Source organism: Balaenoptera musculus, chromosome 2, assembly GCF_009873245.2.
Source record: "Balaenoptera musculus isolate JJ_BM4_2016_0621 chromosome 2, mBalMus1.pri.v3, whole genome shotgun sequence".
NCBI classification, from domain to species: Eukaryota; Metazoa; Chordata; class Mammalia; order Artiodactyla; family Balaenopteridae; genus Balaenoptera; species Balaenoptera musculus.
In genome coordinates this window covers 20,361,314-20,385,593 of record NC_045786.1, presented here as the reverse complement: position 1 = coordinate 20,385,593, position 24,280 = coordinate 20,361,314, and the positions used below count along the sequence as shown (strand labels likewise).

The window sequence follows — 24,280 nt, the reverse complement described above, 5'->3', positions numbered from 1 at the left end:
TTAAGACAATTCCGACCCTCCAGGAACTTAGTCTAGTAGATAAGTCATGACCACGTTAAAACTCAAATACAAAATAGCTGTCATGCACGGGAGTCAGGTAGTTGGGCTGCCTCTGTGCCCATGCCCTGTGACTCGCTGTGTGATGTGGGGCTAGTCATCTAACCTCTACGAGCCTCAGGTTCCTCATGGTTAGAAGGGGGATGATAGTGATATCTGCCTCCTAAGTGGCTGGAGGATTACGTAGATGAGACTTGATGACCACCCCCACCACGTCCCCGTGACCCACCTCCATATCACGTGCAGCTGTGGTGGGCACTTTCCACAGATAACAGCTTTCCCCGTTATGAAATGAGCTGTGTTCCCACAAAGTTCATATGTTGAACTACCCCTGTCCCCCAATGGGACTGTATCTGGAACTAGGGCCTATAAGGAGGTAGTAAGGTTAAATGAGGTCATAAGGATGGAGCCCTAATCTAGAAGGATTAGCGTCCTTATAAGCAGAAGGAGAGACACCAGGGATATATATGCACAGAGGAAAGGCTGTCCACAAGCCAAGGAAAGAGGCCTCGGGAGAAACCAAACCTGCCCACACCTTGACCTTGGACTTCCAGCCTCCAGAACTAGGAGAAAATACATTTGTTTTTAAGTCCTCCAGTCCTCCAGGTGTTCTGTTACAGCGAGCAGACTAAGACCCGCCCCCAAGCACTTGGTCTCCGCCTCTGCGGTGGTGCTGGCCCTCCAGTAACAGGCTCAGCCTTCAACACAAACCCCACAGTGGCGGGGAGGTAAGGCCTCCAGGGACACCCCTCAACACAGCAGGTGGGGCGTGTGGATAACCGCCCCGGGCCCTGGCCGTCGGAGGGCGAAGCTCTCAGGTGCGGGGCTGTGTCTTCTCAGGCAGGACCGGCAGGGCTGAGCCCACCACCCATAGCACTGATCTGCTCGTTAATGCAAACTTCATCTGCTTTTCTCCTTCCTGCCTCACCTGGTCCCACGCCCTCACCTCTGCTTCCTGGGATGACCTTCCAAATAAACCGCCTTCACACGGGCCCTTGATTCGGGGTCCACCTTTGGGGAACCCAAACTAAGTCAAGAGATAGATTCACATCAGTCACTCAGGGAACACCCCCCATCCCTCACAAAAAAGTGGAAACAAGATTTAGCCACAGAAGACACGTTACAGTGGGGCCATCTGACCGGTTGCTAAATGAACACCGTAGGCAATAAGTATTACAGGAACCAAGAGGAAAAATCAATTCTGGTTCATTCATGAGCAGATGGAATCTTCTACGTGAAGCTTTAGCTTTTCAAGCCGGAAGGGATCTCAGCGCCCTTACAAACTGTGACATCACACAGACAAGGTCTAGATGACTAAAAAGATACAGACCTAGCAAGCCCTGGTACTCAATGCAGGATGTTCTGACCAGAAGCTGGGGTGCCCTTCCTGGTGACATCCCCTCGAGACTGTCAGGGTGAGCCGCCCCATAAACAATCCAAGCTTTCCGGAAGTTTCCTTAGCAACGTTCAGGGAAAAGGCTGAGCAAGTGCGTGGTCCCCAAACTCCCCTCCCGTGGCCCCTGGAGAAGGAATTTATGAGCTGCTGCATCTCTAGTCCCTTCCTTGACATTTACTGGCTTTTTGATGAAGGTTAGAGCAATTTTTCTGTCAACAGCTTCTCATTAGGGGCCTGGTGATGTTCCTTGTGACCATTATTTTACTCAGCATCATGCCTGGTCACTGTGAGGAGAAGAGGTTCCACTTAGAAAGCATCCGTCTTTGCAGCAGCAAGGAGCTCAGGTAATCCTGCTTAAATACTCCTCCGGGCTGACAGCGCCCCGAGGCTTGTGTACTGAACTCAGACAACCAGCCAGCCTGGCGTGAACCGCTCAGCTTCTGGCGTGCTGCCTCCCCATCTCTTTATAAAGACATATTTCAGGTTTAATTCTCTGATTCTTTTAAAGATGAATTATGGAGAACTTGTTGGTGAAATAATCACTAGGACTTACTTCTCAGAGACCACAGGTTCTCACCACGAATGACAAGTCTGCCTTGGAAAAGCCTGGAACCAGCAGGTGTTGGAGGAAGGTGTCCGGTTCCCCTGACAGACTGTTTATCTCGCCCCTGAAATGCAGTGTCTGCACACGGTGATGCTTTAGGAAAGCAGCTGGAGACGTCTGAGGCTCCTGTCATTCACCCTTCATACACCCTCCTCCGCCTTCCCTGCCACCATGAATCTAGCCTGGAATGGCTATTTTTCCATTTTTCCAATGGGTCTGATCTTACATGGGTTTTTTATTCTGAACAATTTCAAACACAGGGAAAAGACGAGAGAATGTGGTAATAAACTACCATGTACTCGTGGCCCAGCTTTCACAATCCTCAGTGGATAGTTTATCAACCATCCTGGCCAATCTTGTGTCACCTGCCCCATGCCCACTCCCCCCCGGTCCCCACCCAGACTCTTCTGAAGTGGATCCCAGAGTCACCTTCTCAGAACTGAAAGGCACTGCTCTCACCCAGGAAATTCCAAGGGATTTGGGAGCTCTGTGTATGGAACCACGGTCAAGGAGCAAATATTAGGACAAAAGATGCTCCTGGTGCGCTTATCACTCAGGAAATGACAAGGGTCTCAGGAGCCCTGTGCCAGGACCTGGGGACAGAGACCAGCATATACATGTTCTCTTATCTCACAACAACCCCTTGGATGTCTTTCCCTCCTGTTCCCAGGGATCATTTTCCAAAATAACTACCTCCATGCAGACCTGGGGTTCAGGCTCTGCTTTCCGGGGGAAACCCAGGCTGAGATGCCAACCATGGGAGGGGCCAAGGGAGTTCCAAGAATGCCAGCAAAGGGAGTCCCAGGGTGACCACCAGGCACCAGACCCTTGTTCAATTAGAATCTCTGGTTCTCAGCGCTTGAAGCTGCAGTTCCAAACTTCTCCAGCAGAGGGCAGTGGTAGCTTAGCTCTAGATGGACATCGCCACGGCCTAACTGCTGCCAGGTTACCTGGACTGGAAAATCACATCTGCTTTTTAGTCCTGAGAATAAAAGAAACATATGTAGCAGATTCAGTACTAGTAAAGTTAGTTAGATGTCAGTTCATCTGAGGCAGTGGAGAGGAAGAAGCTCATAAATATAATTGTTTGCTTTTATTTTTTTTTAAATAATAGAGTCAGGGGACCTCATAGTGTGCTATAAAGATTGCTCCCTGCATTTTTATTCCTGGGTGGTCATCAGAGGAAACGCTCCATACCAGGGTTTCTCAGGCTCAGCGCTGTGGACATTTGGGCCAGACAATCCTTTGTTGTGGGGTTGTCCGGGCATTGCAGGATGTTTAGCAACATCCCTGGCTTCTTTCTACCCATGAGATGCCAATATACCCTCCCCCCACCCCTTGTGACAACCAAAATTGTCTCCAGATTTTGCCAAATGTCCCCAAGGGGGTGGAGGGACAAAATCACCCCAGTTGAGAACCACTGCCCTGGATGATTATCTGGGCCAGTTAGTTTATCAGCGAAACAAAGTATTGATGCTGCAAATGAGGCCAGAACCATGTTTTCAAGCCTGCCTTGGGCTGTTAATATCAAAAGGCAGCGTTTACTGAGAGCTTTTCAGGCCCTGGGCTAAGAGTTTCTGTTCTAGACCCAGGCCCACCTCGGGGCAGAATTCAGCACCCTCCACTCTCCCCAAACAGATTCAACTCTCAGAAAGCATTAAAGGAAAATGGGAATATTCCTGAAGGTGACCTGAGGAGACAAAGACAAGCCTCTTCCTAAGACTCTTCCTTTGACTTTTCTGTCCTTGACCCCAAAATTCCTTTGCCAGGCCCGGTGGGTAGAGAGGAAAATTCTTCTGTCTTCAGCCCCAGCTCACCCTGCACCCCTCACAAAACCATTACTCCTCCAGCGCACCCCATCCCAAGACTCATATCAAAGTATCCCCCCATCAAACAAGTTTCTTGCTAACATGGAGGATTTTTCTCCATATTGTTACACCTTCATTCACCTCATTTTTATAGATGAGGATGCCGAGGGATTGTCCCCAAAATCATACAGCCAAAAAGTGATGGAAGCAGGACTTGGACTCCAGACAGAGAAGGAACATCTGTCAGGGCGCATGATGCTTTCACGGGCTTGGAAAAGTGTTTTCGTGTTCATTTCTTTTAAAATCAGAAGAATGTCATTATAAAATATAATTTAAGATTTTTTCATGGAGGAAGGAGCGCATCAAGGCATAAGTGCCTGGGGTCCCGTAAAGTCATCCTGCACCCAGACATTGTGCTCCATTTTTGGTGAGGGTGTAGCTGACACACACCTGCTTGATACAGAGCCAGTCTTGGTCCAACATAAAACTGACCTCAACATTGGGGGAAAAATGTAAAAGTACAGGTCTTAGCTATTATGGGGTCAGTGGTATCATTTTCATAGATTCATTTATTCACTCAACAAACACTTCAAATGGCCTGCTGTAAATGAAAAAATAAAAATTTAAAATATTATTAAACTTTTGCTTTAAATACTATTCAATACATTAGTTCTAAGTTATGAAAAATAGAGATTTTTTTTTATTTGACACTAAATCCTGAGGGACCGTGGTCTCACTGGATATTTTTCCAACACTAGACTTGGGGATGGGGGGGAGTCATGATCCTTCACTCATTTTACTGCGCCATCTCTGTGCCAACTAGAGGTGGGGTGATGTCTTAGTTTGCTTGGGCAGCCATGGACTGGGCAACTTAAACAACAGAAATTAATTTTCTTACAGTTCTGGAGGCTGGAAGTCCAAGACCATGCCAGTCAAGGTGCTGGCATGGTCCCATCCTGGTGAGGGCTCTTCTTCCTGACTTGCAGATGGCTGCCTTCTCAGTGGGTCCTCACATGGCAGAGACAGATCTCTGGTATCTCTTCCTCTTCTTATAAGGGCACCAGTCCCATCGGATCAGGGCGCCATCCTTATGACCTCGTTTAACCTCAATCACCGCCTTGAAGGCCCCCATCTCCAATTCAGTCACATGAGGGGGTTGGGACTTCGACATATGAATTTGGCGGTGACAATCCAGTCCACAGCTGGTGAGTTGGTCAAACAATTTATAGCTGGTATATTTTTAGTATTTAATTGCAAGGCTGCTCTAAACAATCAAGGAGGAAGGGTGTAGTTCTTTGAGCATTCTTCCCCAAAACCTCACCTCTTCTCTGCTCCTTTGCTCCAATTAATGCAGAATATAATGATGTCATATCCTGATGGCAATCTCTTCTTTCATGGCTGGAGCTGGTGGGTAATAGGCGTTATTTCTGTTTGGGATGAGGTGGGATGTTTTGGGTTAGGTTTGGGTTTCTTCTTCTTCCTTTCTACTCTGAGAACAAGAAAAGGCAGGATGCCTGCCTAGGAAGGGTGGCAAATTACTGTGGAAAGAAATTCTATCAGAATTGACCATTCCATTCAGCAGCTAACATTTTTCAGTAGTCTCTGTTTTCTGCTAAGCTCCACTTCTCCACAGTTGACTCTGATTCTGAATAGTCCATTTTAATGGATATACAAAAAAGAGAAATAAGATTTTTTGAAAATGTATTTAGTGGGGGCACAAAATTATACCATTAATTGCGTTTTGTTTGGTCTGATCTTACATTCCCTGAGCACATAGTCCTGCTTGGCTGAATGCCCCTCTTTCTATTTGCATAATAATTTCTTGACATTCAGATGATTCTCAGATGTTTAATCTTCCCTAACCACCCAATCTAGAGTCCTCTGGTCACGCCATCCACCACCTCCCTTTAATTTCCTTCTCAGCACCTACAACTCTGATTTTCTTTCTTTACTCTCTTTTCTTTTCCCTCCCTCTCTTGTTTATTTTTTTGCACGAGAATATAAGCTGCATGAGGGCAGGGACCCTGACTGTCTTCTTCATCTCTGTACCTCTCATTTCAAGGACATGCCTGGCATAAAGTAGGCACTCAACCATTATTTGTGGAATGCACAAATGAACGAGTGAATGAATGAATAAGATCTCAGCAAGGAGGAGAGGCTTTTTATCTTGGTTCAGCAGTTTCTAGCTTTGCTTGGAGAGCTCTTTACAACCACTGAGAGGATTGCAAAAGGAATCAAGGCCAAGGAGAAAGAATTCTTAACAGTGAAAGAGAGAGAATATAGAAGCAAAGAAGCAAGGATGAAGCATGGGAACTCAAGAATTCCCCTCAAAGGTGAAAAACCTGTACCATGAAAACTATAAGACACTGGTAAAAGAAACTGAAGATGGTACAAATAAATGGAAGTCTATTCCATGCTCATGGATTAGAAGAATTAATACTGTTAATATGGCCATACTACCCAAAGACACCTTGAGAATCAGTGCAATCCCTATCAAAATTCCAATGGCATTTTTCACAGAAATAGAACAAATAATCCTAAAATCTGTGTGGAACCACAAAAGACCCCAAATAGCCAAAGTAATCTTGAGAAAGAAGAACAAAGCTGGAGGCATCATGCTTCTTGATTTCAAACTATACTACAAGCTACAGCAATCAAAACAGGATGGTACTGGCATAAAAACAGACACTTAGATCAATGGAACAGAATAGAGAGCCCCGAAATAAATCCATGCATATATGGTCCATTTACAACAGAGGAGCCAACGATATACAATGGGGAGAAGACAGTCTCTTCAATAAATGGTGTTGGGAAAACTAGACAGCTATATGCAAAAGGTATTGGGTTACAATATGTTTAGGGCTGGCATTATATAACATAATGTTGTATAACAAAGATAATTAATGTTTTTTGTTTTTGTTTTTAAATTTTTATTTATTTATTTATTTATTTATTTATGGCTGTGTTGGGTCTTCGTTTCTGTGCAAGGGCTTTCTCCAGTTGCGGCAAGCGGGGGCCACTCTTCATCACAGTGCGTGGGCCTCTCACTATCACGGCCTCTCTTGTTGCGGAGCACAGGCTCCAGACGCGCAGGCTCAGTAATTGTGGCTCACGGGCCTAGTTGCTCCGTGGCATGTGGGATCTTCCCAGACCAGGGCTCGAACCCGTGTCCCCTGCATTGGCAGGCAGACTCTCAACCACTGCGCCACCAGGGAAGCCCAATTAATGTTTTTTTATTAGAGAACTACTATGCAGTCACCCAAAAAAATTTTGTAGAAAGAGGCACTGCAGGAAATAAAAAGTATACACAAGGGTCTTACTTGTTCGAGTTTCCAAGAGTGGACTTAAAGCTATCTTCACTTCGGTAGCTCAGACGCAATTGTCAATGATTGTCATAATTTCCTCCTAGGGCCATGCATGTTAGAACCACCTGAAATGTTTCATGCCAGACCTGTTGAAGCAGAATCTCTGGGTTTGGAGGAATGCAGGTATTTGCAATTTTAACAAGCTCCTCTGTTGATCCTTATACATTATATCAAGAGGAAGAGAGAGAGACCAAAAATTATCCAGTACAGAACACACAAGTTCACATTTAATAACCCTCCTCCACTCCTGTGTTTGTTTTGTCTAGTCCTAAAGTTGCTTTTATTAAGGGAGTTGAGATACTCACCCATGAAGCTTATTTGTTTGTTTTTTAAATGCTGCTTTGATTTCTCAGTCGGGCTGGGTTTCCATTGCCCTTGGCGTCCTCCCAGAGAATTTTAGTGCCAGTGAGAAAATGAGTCTGCTGCCCCCTTTACTTATCCCTTCCACTTTTTGAGCACGATGTCGTAAGAGGTCCCCAACTTTAGACATCTGAAACTCAGAGTCACGTATAGAGGCACGAGTTTGGACCCTGGCTAGACTTCAAGAGCAACAGAAGAAAAGCAAAAGGAAAACTCCAGGGAGAGTGGACCTTCCCCAAGGGCACTGAGGATGCTGGCAGGCTGCAAAAATCAATTTCAATAACAGTGACAAACTTTCCAGATGATGTGTTGTATTAATGGCCATTACCTCCCTGCTTAAACTCCTGAACAGGCAGGGATTTGAAATGAGGATCTTGCAAGAAATGGACATACCTTGAAGATAAGATCTATTCTTATAAGTTGTATAGAGCACCCCAAGTAAGATACGTGTATAAAGCCTCATTAATAACAACAGTAGGGACTTCCCTGGTGGCGTAGTGGTTAAGAATACGCCTGCCAATGCAGGAGACACGGGTTCGATCCCTGGTCCCACATGCCTCGGAGCAACTACGCCAGTGCACCACAACTACTGAGCCCACACGCTGCAACTACTGGGCCTGTGCTCCACAAGAGAAGCCACCGCAATGAGAAGTCTGTGCACCGCAATGAAGAGTAGCCCCGCTCACCGCAACTAGAGAAAGCCCGCGCGCAGCAACGAAGACCCAATACAGCCTAAAATAAATAAATTTATTTTAAAAAATTAAATTAAAAGTAATAAATAAATAAAGGTCATAGCGTTAAAAGAAAAAGTAATAACAACAGTAGTTTAAGTTCTACTCAGTTCCAATGAGTTTTTGGTGTGTGTCAGAAGTTGTCAACCAATCAAGTACGCAAGTGCCCACCTTCCCCCCAGAGGGAAAGTCAATAACAAGAGACACGCTGAGGGCCCACCTCCAGCTCTGCCAGCGCCTTCTGACTACTCAGCACTGCCCAGCAGGTCCCAAAGCACCAAAGAAGCTCCACTCTCACCTGCTTGACACTGGGCTTCTGCACATGATTTCAACTAATAAAACCATCCTGCTCCTTTAAATTTCCTAGTAAATGTTTGAAAACGATTGTGTATCACACTCCCTAATGTAAATAACTCGAGGTCAAAAAAGAGGAATTACCCACCCAAGAGTCAAGTAGCTCCATTAATGGCAGGTGTAGGATGTATTCATTTCTTCTCGCTGCTGTAACAAGTGACCACAAACTTAGAGGCTTAAAACAACTCAAATATATTACCTCACTGTTCTGCAAGTCAGAAGTCCAAAATGGCTTTCACTGGACTAAGACCAGGGTGTCAGCAGGGTCGTGTTGCTCCTGGAAGCTCTGGACAGAACCAGTTTCCTTGTCTTTTCCAGCTTCTACAGGCTGCCCACGTTCTCTGTCTCGTGACTCCCACCAGCGATCACATCACCCCAACCCCTGCTCCTGGCATTACATCTTCTCTGGCTCTGACCCACCCGCCTCCCTGTTATAAAGAGGCTTGTGATTATATTGGACCCACCTGGATAATCCAGGCATCTCTACCCATCTCACAATCCTTAACTTCATCACATATGCAAAATCCCTTTTGCCACGTAAGGTAACATATTCACTGGTTTAGGACACGGACATTTGGGGGACCATTATTCTGCCTGCTACAGAGGACCAGAACCCAGGTTCCTTGACTCCCAGCCCAGGTGTCCCTATAGCTCTCAGGCTCTCACTACCCCTTGGGCTCCTCAGAGTTCAAGGTCATCTCTGAGGTTCAGAGATAGAAGCTGGGTTGCACAGCAGCAGAGGATTTCCTCTTGAAGTGGCGGTTTACCACTGTGCACACCCCGTATACCCCTGCTACCCCGTAACCACCCCTACATTACATCACTCCTCAGAAGGAAGGGGCTGGCCCCTGAGGTTCAGGAAGCATCTTGGTGGCTCACTGGTAAAGGGCTGGGGGTGTAACGATAGTGCTGCTGGCTATCCTGAGGGTACCTCTCAGGAACCTAAGTGTGGTGGGATGAAGCCCCCTCATATCTGCAAGGCCCTGGGGGCAACCCGAGGGCTGGTACAAATGCCCACCAGCCGTGCTGATGAGAAGCCAGCAAAGAAGGGAATCAGGACGAGGAGCGTAGGGAAGAGAGGAGCAGGCTGAGCTGTGGTGTCAGTAGGTCTGTGTGAGGCCAGGGCAAAGGAGCCTGTGCTCAGGGGGACAGCGAAGGGCTGGCTGCCCAGCACTGCCCAGCGGCTGAGTCACCTCCACCGACCACTCAGAACCCCCGCAGCCAAGAAGGGTTGGCTGGAGAAGAAACAGAAGAGGACTCCGCCCGGAAAACATGCACCAGCAATCCTGCCAGCCTCAGTGCCATAGAAATGATAAAATTCCAAAGGTGTTCCCACTTTTCTACCACCACGGGCAGAGTCTGGGAAGGCTGGGGGGCCTCAGAGAGGAGGAGCCGGGTGGGAGGAGAGTGACAGAGGGGTGTCAGCTATGGCCAGGGAAACAAGCCCCATCCGCCTCCCCAGTGCTGAGCAGACTAACAGGAATACCTGGAGCCAGAGGCGGGTTTTCCTTTCTCTTGGGAAAGCCAGCTGAGAATGCGTCCATGGTAACTAGGGATGAGGGATGGAGAGTCTGCAAGTGAAGACAAAGTATCAGCTGCTCATCTAGAGAGGGATAATAATTAACCAGGAGGGTCCCCTTCGGTCCAATGACCCCAGGAGACAAGTGGCAGGGTCAGAGGGTCGGCCTCATGTGTGTGTGACCTGGGCAGCCCCCCAGGGCCCCCACCCAGAAGGACCTCACGGTTGGGTTCAAGCTCAGCTGTCACCATCTTAAACTTATTCATCATTTTGAAACCGAACAGGACCCTGTGAGACTTTCCCAGGGGCAGACCCCTATGTCCCCCACCTCTTGTTTGTAGAAAAGCTTTAGCCTCCTAGGCCTTCCCCAAGTTCCAGAGAGCAAATTTAATCAGAGAAGTGAGAAAATGCAGAAACAAGGGAAAGCAGTTGAGCAAGACAAAATAATAATAGTTTAGCCATAAAACAAAGGACCCTTAGTTCCTTCTCAGGTGCTACAGATAATATCCTGAGCCATGTCCTTGAGTTGTTTTGCAGATACTGAAACATCCACCAGGTGGAAACTGCTGACCAGATAGACCCCAGACCGGTTGGAACCAGAAGGTTGATGACGTTAACTCCCGAAATACCACCCTGTTGCATCACCACCAACCAATCAGAAGGACGTACACAAGCTGATCATGCACCTGGGGACCCTCTCCCTCACGTTGCCCTTAAAATCCCTTCCCCTAAAGCCATCGGGGAGTTCGGGCCTTTTGAGCATGAGCTGCCTAGACTCCCTGCTTGGAGCCTGCAATAAACGCTGCACTCTCCTTCCCCACAGCCCGGTGTCAGTGGGTTGGCTTTGCTGCGCATCAGGCAAGCAAATCCAAGTTTAGTTCAGCAACAATTTTTGAACAAGAGACCCCCTCATTTTCATTTTGCACTGGCCCCCTCAAACCATGTAGCTGGTCTCCGGGTGTATCATGTAGGATACATTGTGTCTGTGTAGGAGGAAGGGTGAAGAAGGAATAAAATGCTCAGCGTCTCATTTAAGAGGTAGATCTCTTTATCTATTCATTCAGTCAGACAAAATTCAGCAGAAAATTCTCTCCCACCCTCCTCCCAACCCCCCCATGAAGGTACACACATGTACAATCCCAGGCTTACCCCTCACACAACTGACCACACCAAACTGCAGTCCCCTGACGTCCAGGTGGGATCAGGCCAGCGTTTAGGGATGCTGAAGGGTATTTCATAGCTTTTCAGGGAAATAGTCTAATGCTCAGCTGATAGGCTCATATACATTTCTGCCAGGGCTCAGAGGATCCAAGAGAAGAGCTAAACGTCAAAACGAGTTTGAACGTTTGGAATTTAAGTTTTTTCACAGATTCAACCACCACCATCAGAATAAGATTTTAAAAACAAAGACGAAAGGAAGGTAACACTATTTTTTAAAAGGTGAAGAATAATTTCCTTATAAGATGGTTGCGAGGGCTTCCCTGGTGGCGCAGTGGTTGAGAATCTGCCTGCTAATGCAGGGGACACGGGTTCGAGCCCTGGTCTGGGAAGATCCCACATGCCACGGAGCAGCTGGGCCCGTGAGCCACAACTACTGAGCCTGCGCGTCTGGAGCCTGTGCTCCGCAACAAGAGAGGCCGCGATAGTGAAAGGCCCGCGCACTGCGATGAAGAGCGGTCCCCGCACCGCGATGAAGAGTGGCCCCCACTTGCCGTAACTGGAGAAAGCCCTCGCACGAACCGAAGACCCAACACAGCCAAAAATAAATAAATAAATAAATAAAGTAGCTATTAAAAAAAAAAAAAAAAAAATGGTTGCGAAATTTCATTAAACTGCATCTAGGATATTGCCTGTGTATGTAGAGGCTAAATAAACAAATGTTAATTCCCTTATTCCCTTCAAAGCCCCTCTTTGTACACTCTTTCTTCTTTTCTTCCAATCTTGCTGAGTAAGTTACAGCCTTAAGCTGCCCCTGCCCCTGCGCCTCGGTTACCTAACGTGATGGGCTGAATCATAACAAAACTCCTATGCTGAAGACCTATCCTCAGTACCTCGGAATGTGACTGTATTTGGTGTTGGGCCTTTAAAGAGGTGGTTATGATAAAGTGAGGCTGTATAGGTGGGCCTTAATCCAACAGGACTGGCATCCTGACATAAGAGGAGATTAGGACACAGACAGGTACAGAGGGATGACCACGTGAGGACACAGGGAGAAGACGGCCATCTACAAGCCAAGGAGAGAGGCCTCAGGAGAAGCCAACCCTGCCCACACCTTGATCTGCGACACTGAGTCTACAAATGTGAGAAGATAAATGTCCATTGTTTAAGCCACCCAGCCTGTGGTACTTTGTTGTGGCAGCCTGAGCTGACTAATACACCTAACATCATCCGAGCTATGGTTCTTGGAGAGAAGCAAGCCTACACTGCCAAGAACGATGAGAACTCTCTTACCAGGCAACGCCTTGAAGAAGGGAGCACTGCTCTTCAGGAGTCTAGCTGGGTGCTTTCCACCAGGTGTTCGCTGGGTGTCTTTTCTCCTGGGAGTTCATTGCCTCCTTGTAAATAGAAGCCACTGTCCCCTGAGGAGGGAAGTGGGGGGTGTATTTGGGGTCATCAGTCACTCATGCCAGCCCAACGTACCCAAACGTTCACATGCTCCTGGGCCCTGTTCCAACCTCAAGAGAAGGCCTTTCTTGGTCTTACAAGCCCTGAGCAGCAAAGCACACATGGAGCCAGTCTTCTGCCCGAGGACCAGGCTGAATTAGCCCCCAAATTCTGAATAAACTTTTGGTCTAATGGGCTTTACTTGTGTTCCCTAAGGAAGTTACAGACCAAGAGTTGGAAATGGAGGAGGTGTCTTAACATTTGGGTCTTTATCATTCCTGGCAAAATTATTTGGAGCCATGAAATCTGGATCAAGGCAGGAATGTCCAGAAGACCTTATTATACCATTCCTAAAAACAAACACTTCCACTGAGTTTTCTCATTACCAACACTGTGTTGAGCACTTCACATACATTTTTTTCTCCCAAGCAAGATTTCAACACAAAGGAGCCAGCCTGCATTTAGAAAAGTACCAAGAGTCAGGCCTGTGTATTTAGGGTGTCAGGGAAAGAACTTTTCCAGGGGAGCAAATGCTTTGTCCATTACCATGTCCATTGCTTCTCCCTGGATTTGCTCCCATGTACCTGGATTCTCAGGTATTTAATGGCTCCTTTCTCCTGAGCCCTCTCCCAACATATATTATTTAATAATATTAGCTTTTAATTAATGTGTCTACTTATACCCTGTCTTGTTCTGCAAAGCAGTTAAGGCAACTCATAGACAGATATACTGCATATGGCAACTAGCATTCATCGATTCAACATAAACGGAGCACTTCCTATATTCCAGGCACTGTGCTAGGTCCTGGAGAAACAGCATTCACGTTCTACCGGGCTCTCCTGGGTTTCTCCTGCACATGTGCATAGTTTCCCAGCCAGCAGGGATGTGTGGAGAGCCCATCTCAACCCTTTGGCTGTCCCATTCCAAGATTTTCTGTTAAATTTGTAGCTGGTTCACCACTTACCCTAATCAGGAGCACATTCTCAAACTTGCAGAGATGTGAGTTTTCCCCATTTGTTTCCTGCCAAGTTCTCTGTTGCTGTCAGTGCTATAGGTTTTCACCCTCTGCTCAAAATTGATTTGACCCCTTTGGCAGTAAACTTGATATTTTTTTCTGGTCAGCCCCTTGCTGATAAAACAGTGGACAGAACTGGGAAGAGGGCTGGGATGGAAACAGACCAGACAAAAGGGCTACAGACCTGTTCTTGCCTGAAGCTGTATCCATTTTTCATGAGTAAATGCTTCTCAATTTGTTATCTGCCTTTGGCCAATTTCCAAAGCACAGAAATGGTTGATTCTGACAATACTGTCCAGTTTCATACTGCCTGGGGAGGAGAGGATTTACTGACCATTTCATGTCACGATAGCTGGAAGTTTGGCCTCTGAAGTTTGTTTTTTTTTTAATTTTTAATTTTGATGGGGCACAAATTTCCCAGTTTTCTGCTGTTTCCACTGTCCCTATGGTCCTACACTTGTTCTGCTTCATTATCCGCCTCACCCTTGAAGGCACTGAGCTTAGGAATTATGATCCACAGTGGTGACACCTAGACAATGTCCTAAAAGTGCAATGGAATGTACAAATAGTGCTCGGGCCTGTGTGCTAGATTCTTTGTAATATAAAAGCATTCAAGAGAAGGTCTTTGTCTTCAAGGCCCCGAAAATCCCGGGGGAGATGGGGAGCATGGATACAAAGAGATAACTAACAACGCAATGGCTGGAGTCCACCTTAGGCACAGGGACGGACTTCCCTGGGGGTCCAGTGGTTAAGATTCTGTGCTTCCACTGCAGGGGGCGGGGGTTCCATCCTTGGTCGGGGAACTAAGATCCTGTATGCCGCATGGTGTGGCCAAAAAAAAAAAGCACAGGGATGTCCTCTGTAGGCTGGGAAGGACAAGAAATGATTTCTCAGGTTTATGACATACAGACCCTTTATATGATTTGTCAGGTTTCTTGTCAATTACTAAATATCACTTTGGTACTTGGAATGAAATTGTTTTCATTGGAGGGAATAAACTAGTGTACCTTAATAAAGAGAGAAGAGTTTGGGAAGTGGAATACTAGGGAGTGCTAGATGTCACCTTGCTGCTGGTGGAACGTGGATAGTAAACAGAATCCCGTGCCCCAGCTCTGCCACTCCCGTGCTGTGAGATTTGAGAAATTCATTTCTGCATCTGTGCAATGAAGAAGGGGTGGGGAAGTGGTAATCATTTTTGGTTCAAATGCCCTGTGGTTCTAAGGGAGGACAGAACCTTTTTTCTACAATCTCTAGAAGATATGATTATGTTTGTTCCCATGTATCACAAGGATTAGTCACTAGATTTGCCCAAAGCAATGATCCCCAGAATGGTTAAGCAGGGTTTCTGAATGTTTTAAAATTTATTTTAGTAAGAATATTTTGAAAACCTGATGAAGTTATGACATCTTTTCTAGGCGAAATAAACCACATCTTCCTAAACATACAAAACGTTGCCTAGAATCACAGGGAACTGACACCCTCAGGTTAAGGACTCTTGAGAGAAAACAATGAAAAAGAGACCATGATGAGCTTCGAAGCCCTGGATTCAGCTCTGGCTGTTGTAGGCTTCTCATTCTTTTTAAAATAGTCAAAGAAAAACCAAAGTGAAGGTCTGAATTAAAAACTAACCTAGGAAGATCTGTTGTAGAAAATGAAAATTTTTCATCGCTGAGAAAGGCAGACTAAAGAACAAGAAAATCTCACTCTTCACAGAATCCCAGGCCGAAGGGAGGAATGAAAAATTAAAGGCATTAATATTTATCACAGCCAGAGAAGGAAAACCTGCAGGAAATGATGAGCACGGCTGCAGCAGCAATTATAACCAAAGACAGGAAACTAAAACAGGAAGCTTATCTCATCAGTTAATTTCAATGCAACACTACAGGGGGGTGTTTTGGCCAGATGCCCCAAAGGAACCCTTAATCCTTCCACAGGAGTATTCAGAGATCATCTGGAGAGTTATTAATGCCCTCTCAACCTCTTTTCTTTGCCCTCTCCCTTTTGGAAAGCAGAGAAGGAATCTAGCTAAGTTAAGCGAGCGTTTTTTTTTTGGCCATGTTGCACAGCATGTGGGATCTTAGTTCCCCGACTAGGGATCAAACCCATGCCCTCTGCAGTGGAAGCTTAAGAGTCCTAACCACTGGACCGCCAGGGAAGTCCCTAAGTGAGCATTTTTAATTTCAACTCCTAGAACATTACGTTGTGTTCATTTTGAAATCATCTTACAGAGAACCAGCCTACAGGCTAAGGTATAGATGTGTCTGACAGAAGAGAAAAAGCAGAGTCCAGGGGTCCAGCAGGGCTATGGGTTTCAGACTCACTGCTGCTTCTGCTGCCCAGGGCTGCCTCCCAGGTCAGAGGTCAGAGGTTAGAGGTTATCAAACACCCAGGGCAGGGACTCCCACGTTCTGCAAAGTCATAGGCACCGCTGTCATCACCTGCTCCCAATACTCCTGCTGTATTTACAGGCTCCCTAGTCACTCAGGGAGAACGGCATCCTGCAGAAGGACAGAACCCACAGTGCAGAAGGACTCTGGGGACAAAAATAAAATGCAATAACTTGTGCGTTGTTCTCTTTCAGGTCAGTGCTTTTTTGCTATTTAGAAGTCTGCTGAGAGACACCCCTAGCAGTCCAGTGGTTAGGACTCCCCGCTTCCACTCCAGGGGGCGCAGGTTCGATCCCTGGTCAGGGAACTAGTATCCCACGAGCCGCTCTGCACAGCCAAAAAAAAAAAAAGAAATAGAAGTCTGCTGAAGCAAGCAACATCAAAGCACCCCACGTCCTTAGTCTCAACAGACTGTTCTCCGCACCCAACAGCGATTTTTTGAATACTGAGTCAGATCCTAATATTCCTTCAAAATCCTCCAGACAGACCCCACCTCTCTCTGAAGGTAATCAGAGCCCCTGACATTGTATATGAGGCTGTGCTCCTGGCTTTCTTTCTGACACCCGCTCCCCCAGTCCCTGCACTCCAGCCCACTGGCCTCCGTGCTATGTCCTGAGTGCTCTAAGCTCACTCATACCTCAGGACCTCTGCACACACTGTTCCCATGTCTGGAGAGCTCCTTTTGAATCCCTCAATATCTGCAAGGCTCACCCTCACTTCTTTCAGGTCTCTGCTCATACGTCACCTCATCAGAGAGGCCTTCCCAGCCATGCTACCTAAAATAACAGCACTTGTTCATCCCTCCCTTAACCTTCTTTACTTTTTCCATAGCACACATCATTACCTGGCATTCCTATAGATCCCCTGTGTTTTTAAATTGTATCCTTTTGAATGGGGATTTTTTTCTTGTTCCGCAACTATATCCCTAAGACCTAGAATGTGTCTAACAAATAATAGACATTCAATAAATATTTTTGAATGGATGCTATTGGTTATTCTGCCTAGATGGGTGTATAATGGTATTAACTATCTTCTTTTTAATAGTGAAATATCATAATACAACAGTGCATACAATGCGTATGTACACTTTAAAGAATAAGTGCACACCCATGTATTACCACAAAGTGTACCAATGATATATTCTGAGGTACCAAAATAGATCTTCTATCAAGTCCAAGTACTAAATTCTTTCCCGTTATCAGTCAATTAGAACTCTCTTTGGTGCAGATAGCAGAAAAGCTGACCCAAAGTGGCTTAAACAATAAGGAAATTTATCATATAAAGTCTCATTTAAAAAATCCATAGGCAGATACATGCACCCCCATGTTCATAGCAGCACTACTCACAATAGCCAAGACATGGATCAACCTAAATGTCCATCGACATATGAATGGATAAAGAAGATGTGGTACATATATACAATGGAATACTACTCAGCCATAAAAAAGAACAAAATAATGCCATTTGCAGCAACATGGATGGACCTAGAGATTATCGTACTAAGTGAAATAAGTCAGAAAGAGAAAGACAAATGCCACATGATATCACTTATATGTGGAATCTAAAATAGACACAAATGAAGCTATCTACAAAGCAGAAACAAACAGACATAGAAAACAGATTTGTGGTTGCCAAAGGGGAGTGAGGTGGGGAGGAATGGACTGGGAGTTTGGGGTTAATAGATGCAAACTATTACATATAGAATGAATGGACAAAAAGGTTCTACTGCATATAGCACAAGGAACTAGATTCAATGTCCTGAGATAAACCACAATGGAAAAGAATATAAAAAAGAATATATATATGTAACTGAGTCACTTTGCTGTACAGCAGAAATTAACACAACACTGTAAGTCAACTATACTTCAATTTTAAAAAATTCGTAAGTAGAAGGAGCTTTAAGCAATGGTTGCTTCAGGGGTTAGGGGATGTCACCAAAGTATTGTTTTGAGTCTTCTCTCCATTCTGCCTTCCTTGGTATGAGCCTCGTCCTAAAGCTGACTCACTAATGGTGGCAAGATGACTGCCCATAGATGCAGGCTGTGTGCTTCGTCTTTCATGTCCAAGAAAGAGCATCATGAGCTAAAGATGCTGAGAGCACTCCGATTAGACTTGCGTGGGTCCATTGCTCACCTCTGGGCCAACCACATGCCTAGGGGAATGCAATGTGCTCACTGGCTTAGCTGAGCTCAAGTGCTCCAACCTTGGATTCCCAGGTAGAAACGCACGAATCCCTGAATAGAAACCAGGGACTGTCGGGCATAGAGAACAGACTCGTGGTTGCCAAGGGGGAGGGGGGTGAGGGAGGGATGGATTGGGAGTTTGGGATTAGCAGATACAAACTATTATATACAGAATGGATAAACAACAAGGTCATACCATAATAGCACAGGGAACTATATTCAATATCCTGTGATAAACCATAATGGAAAAGAATATGAAAAAGAATACATATATATATATATGTACACTGAATCACTTTGCTATACAGTGAAAATTAACACAATATTATAAATCAACTATACTTCAATAAAATAAGTTAAAAAAAAAAGAAATCAGGGACAATTGGAAAGGTGTAATGCAAGCTGGGATGGCATTCACAAATGCCCACTGTACCTTTTTTCACCGAAGAGTAGTTCAGAGCCGATTTTATCCAGCTGTAGACATATTCTAGCAAGTTTCCTATCTGCTCTCCCAGCCCACAGCAAGTGGACAGCACTCGAAGCAGATAGATTGACAAAAACAGGCAATGGCACCAAGTAGACACAAGATGCCTAAGAACATGATCATTCAGCCACAGGGCAAAAAGACCAACACAGCAGCACAGTGATGACACCCTCATTACACCTCAGTGTGACAGGAATGGTATGATGACCCTGAGGGATAAAACCTTCAAGCTGTATCCAGTGGACAATGTTTGGGAAGATAAAAGGATGTTTAATGGATTTGGAAGAGATTCTATCAAAACATTAACTATTACAATGAAGACACTCAAAGAAATGTTTCGGTTCTCCCAAACGATGCCAACTAAATGAATGGCTGTTAGCTATAATTATCAAAATTATAGTGAGATGAGAAGCCATACTTTCCACAATTTGGCGGAATTTCTACCTATTACAGACCTATTATTAAAAAGAAAATTATAACAATTTAATGAGCAAAATGAATGGGTTTTTTTTTTCATAAAAAGCAATAAGTAGTTCCCTCCAACCTCAAAAGTTAAAAAGGGGAACTTAAGTCTCAGGTCACTGTATTTCCCACTTCTAGTAAGTATGTTGGAGCTGGCAATTTAACAAATACTTCCTGAGAACCTGAATAGTTTTTTCAACTTGAATGTTCCTGATGGTTTTTTGAGCAAGGAGGCAATGGCTAGCACGACCCCCAGTTTTGCACATGGAAAATCAAGACTCTAAGTAGTGAAATAACTCACTTTTGGGGGAGCACTGAGTCCACTCAACAGGAAAACTTCCAATATTGTCCCTGTGTTGGGCCACTGATTGTTTTAAGGTACTAAAAACAAAAACGAGAGGAATCAAGATCTGAGAATGAGTAAGACACAGGACTCCGTCTGGGGACACCACACTGAAGATTTTGTTCAATTTTTCAACTCAGTTTTGCATCCCACGGTCCATAATTTTTTTCTTTTCAATCTTCTCCTTCTTTAACCAGGGCAGCCTTAAGAGCAGAAATGGCCAGCAGTCCCCAAAGTGATATAATCTGAGGGCTACCTAGGAAAGGCCTTTACTCCAAATGTTTTCTCCACCACTATTGTGAAATTCCACCAACGGAGAGCACTGTGGGAGGGACAGGTATTCTGCCAACTTCAGGGGTCCCCTAATACATTGCATATATTCCTGGGAGATATAACAAGACCCTGGCGGTCAAGGCCCTGACCAATGAGAAACAAGTTGGGCGGCTGGGCAAGGGGCGGGTGAGCGTGGGAGCTGAAGCTGGGAGCAGAGGTTAGACGAGCTGATTACTATTGTCTTAATCCAGCCTGACCTACAATTGTCTGTACTTCTCCACCCCCTGAGCCTTCCTCCCTAATCTAGAAGAGTCCACTTTAGCTCTTGTCATTTCAGAGCAGTCCCTCAGGCTCCAGGCTGCGCCTCCCTCTCCTGGGCCTTGTGCCCGCTCCCCTAACAGCTACGCCTCAATACACCTGTATCGTCTGCTCAGGATGCCCTGACAGAGTAGCACAGCCTGGGGGCTTCAACAGCAGAACTTTATCGTCTTATTGTCCTGGAGGCTGAAGGCTGAGATCAAGGTGTGGGCAGGGTTGGTTTCTGCTGAGGCCTCTCTTGGCTTGTGGACGGCTGTCTTCTCCCCACATCTTCACGTGGTCTTCCCTCTGCGTCTGTGTTCAAATTTCCTCTTCTTATAAGGACAGCAGTCCTATTGGATTAGGGCCCACCTTAGTGACCTCATTTTAACTTACCCCTTTAGAGGCCTGATCTCCAAATACTGTCACATTCTGAGGTGTTGGGGGTTAAGATTTCAACATGTGAATTTGGGGGGTCATAACTCAGCACACAACAATACCTGACTTTGAAGAGTCCCCTCAAGGACCCTTGACTCCCATCCTGAAACATTGCCCCTACATCCGTTTCAAATTTATCGGAGCAGGTTTCCTAGATCCAGGATTTTCTAGTCTGAAGTTCTCCTGGAGAACATTAGGCAAGACACAGTGCCTTTAAATTGGGAGACCAACCCTGCAGGCAATTCACGGGTTTCTTTATTTGGTCAGAATTAGAAGTGGGTTCTGCAGGGGTATCTTGAATTACCCACAAGATGACTTTTAGTCTGGATTGGGCATCTTTGGTGATGGGCACCCTGTGACTTTCTGAGAAGCTGTAGACCCAGGTGAAGACTATCAATTAAAGCATTTCAGAATTAAAAGGAGAAATTGCACCACCATGGAAATAAAACCAAAAGTCCTTGTTCCCTCTGCTGGTTGAATCCTAGGGATTACAGAAATCCGACACTGGCAGCATTAGCCCAGATCTTTGATGGGGGCCACCCCTCTGGCTCTATTTCATGTTTTGTCACCTGGGCTGCATACCTTTCAAAGAATGGCCTTTAGTCAGGGTTTGCAGCTCTTTGCCCCCCAGGCTGTAGGAACGGGCGTCACTCTGAGGACCCTAATGAAAAGCAACTCCAGGTCTTTCAGCCCTTCCTTTCTGGGCTGTGTGACTCCACCTGATTCTGGGAAAGAGCCTCGCATCCCCCCATCCTCCCCCCATGCTTCATCCCACCACCCTTGCTGCTGGGCTGGTCTCAGAGTCCAGAGAGCAGGAGGTAAGTTCTATACGTAGTGACATCACTCAGTGGCTCCAGCAAACGGCAGTGTCCCCTCCACGTCCCAACTCCCAGAGCATCCAGGACCAAACAGCAGCCTGACACACCCTCCTTGAATCAGAGCCTCACAAAACACTATCCCGGCAGCCTCGAGGCGTTCACAGCCACGGCCTCAACTCACCCAGGAGAGAAAGCTTCCCATGCTCTTTCCATTCCCCGCGAAAGAAGGGAACGAAATCCCCTCTCCTAGGAATCCTTAAAAATAGGTGAGAGGGGCTCCCTGGTGGACCAGTGGTTAAGAATCCGCCTGCCAATGCAGGGGACACGGGTTCGAGCCCTGGTCCGGGAAGATCCCACATGCTGCGGAGCAACTAAGCCCATGCGGCACAACTACTGAGCCTGCACTCTAGAGCCTGGGAGCCACAACTCCTGAAGCCCCCATGCCTAGAGCCCGTGCACCACAACAAGAGAAGCCACCGCAATGAGAAGCCCGCGCACCACAATGAGAAGCCCGCGCACCGCAACGAAGAGCAGCCCCCACTCGCCACAACTAGAGAAAGCCCACGTGCAGCAATGAAGACCCAACGCAGCCAAAAATAAATAAATAAATAAATAAATTTATTTTAAAAATAATAATGATTAAAAAAATAGGGGAGAGGTTCATCTGTTGTAGCTGGAGGATGCGTGAGGCTGAGTGGAATGTCTCCTGGGGCCTGGGGGATCCTCTGATCCAGAACCCAGCCGTGTGGTTTAAACAGCCCTGGTCACCTCCACAGGGAACCCCCGGGATGGACCATGAACCGTCTCCTCTGTCGTGACTGCCCTGGACGCTGTGCCCTTTCTCCTCCTCAGCGCCTGCACTCTTACCATTCAGCTATTCCAAGAACACTGACCCTGCATTTTGTTCGTTATAGTGCATCCCCTGAGGACATGATGCTCTGAGAGGCTAGCGCTCTGGCCGCTCCCCAAGCTCCTGTGGGCCCTCGTGAGGAGCAACACGCATCAGTGACACAGGACTTAGCCCGTCTCTCCCTGCAACCTCCCACCGCATCCTCTCCTCCCACTGGTTCCATCACACTTGCTGCCCTCTGAGCAGTCATCTTCTTGCTCCCTTCCTTTGGCCGCCAACCTTCTGCCTCTGCCTCTTGACCCCTTGTCTCTTCCTTAACCCCCTTCAATTCGGTTACCATCTACTCCAAATAAGCGTAATTTTCAAAATGGTGTGTTCCATGCGCCAGGGGCTCAGGGGGAGGAAGGCATGGGCCTGGCTCCTAAGAGATCAAAGATCTTCCGACCCACTGGTGGATGCTCAGTTAGATGGGGGTAGAGACAACCACGCCGCCAGGCAGAATGTTTCAAGTGCTATAGAAAGAGAAAGAAAGATGGAGCTTCCTTAAAAATACTAAAAATAGAGTTACCATATGATCCAGCAATCCCACTCCTGGGCAAATATCTGGAAAAGATGGAAACTCTAATTTGAAAAGATACATGCACCCCAATGTTCACAGTAGCATTATGTACAATAGCCAAAACATGGAAACAACCTGTGTCCACTGACAGGTGAATGGATAAAGAAGATGTGATATATATACACAATGGAATATTACTCAGCCATAAAAAAGAATGAAATAATGCATTTGCAGCAACATGGATGGACCTAGAGATTATCATACTAAGTGAAGTAAGTCAGACAGAGAAAGACAAATATCATATGATATGACTTACCTATGGAATCTAAAATATGATACAAATGAACTTATTTACAACACAGAAACAGACTCACAGACATAGAAAATAAACTGATGGTTACCAAAGAGGAAAGGGGGGCGAGGGATAAATTAGGAGGTTGGGATTAACATACACACACTACTATATATAAAATAGGTAAACAAGGATCTACTGTATAGCACAGGGAACTATATTCAATATCTTGTAATAACCTATAGTGTAAAAGAATCTGAAAAAGAATATGTATACGCACACACACACACACACACACACACATATATATATAACTGAATCAGTTTGCTGTACACCAGAAACTAACACAATATTGTAAATCAACTATACTTTGATTTAAAAAAAAAGAAATATATATTTACGGCAAAAAAAAAAAAAGAGAGAGAGAGAGAGAAAGGAGGAGGTGGGGATTTTGGGGGGACGTGCAAGAAATCTCCATGAAGGAGCCACACTCAAGCTGAGCTTCAAGGGCCAGCAAGATCTTTAAGGGTCCAGAATGAGAGCAGCTCTGGCAGATTAGGGCGCAGGTTCAGGAAGCATTCAGGCCACAGAGGCAGTGAGGGCCTGCGTGAGGAGGGAATTTGGGGGCCAAGCAGAGGAATGCAGCGCCAAGGAGGCTGGGCTGAGCTTGGCGTGTGTGAGCAGGCCTCTGCTGGAAGAGCCTTTAGCGGGCAGCACTCACACATCACAAACTGGGGCTTCGCTCCAACTTGTCCACTCATTAGCAACGAAGAAATTGAGTCATTATTACAATAGATTCCCCAGGTTCTGTTATGCCACGCCTCATGGTCCTGTCCCACTTGTGAAAAAACAAAAGGAGATAGTTCAGTGGCCTCATAGTGAGTAACTGACTTCAGCATCTTAACAAGAGCAGGGTCAGAAGTCTCCATTCTGAGAGTGGGATTGACATATATACACTAATATGTATAAAATGGATAACTAATAAGAACCTGCTGTATAAAAAAATAAATAAAATTAAAAAAAAAAAAAGAAGTCTCCATTCTGATCTCCCACGAAAAATGTACGGGCTTGTGCCCAAGTG

At 45.9% G+C, this 24,280-nt stretch overlaps 1 long non-coding RNA gene across 1 annotated transcript in view; it reads right to left on the bottom strand.

The window, feature by feature from the left end:
- Nucleotides 1-24,280, bottom strand: part of LOC118890817 — a 39,088-nt gene that overhangs the window by 2,690 nt on the left and 12,118 nt on the right. The window lies entirely within an intron of this gene.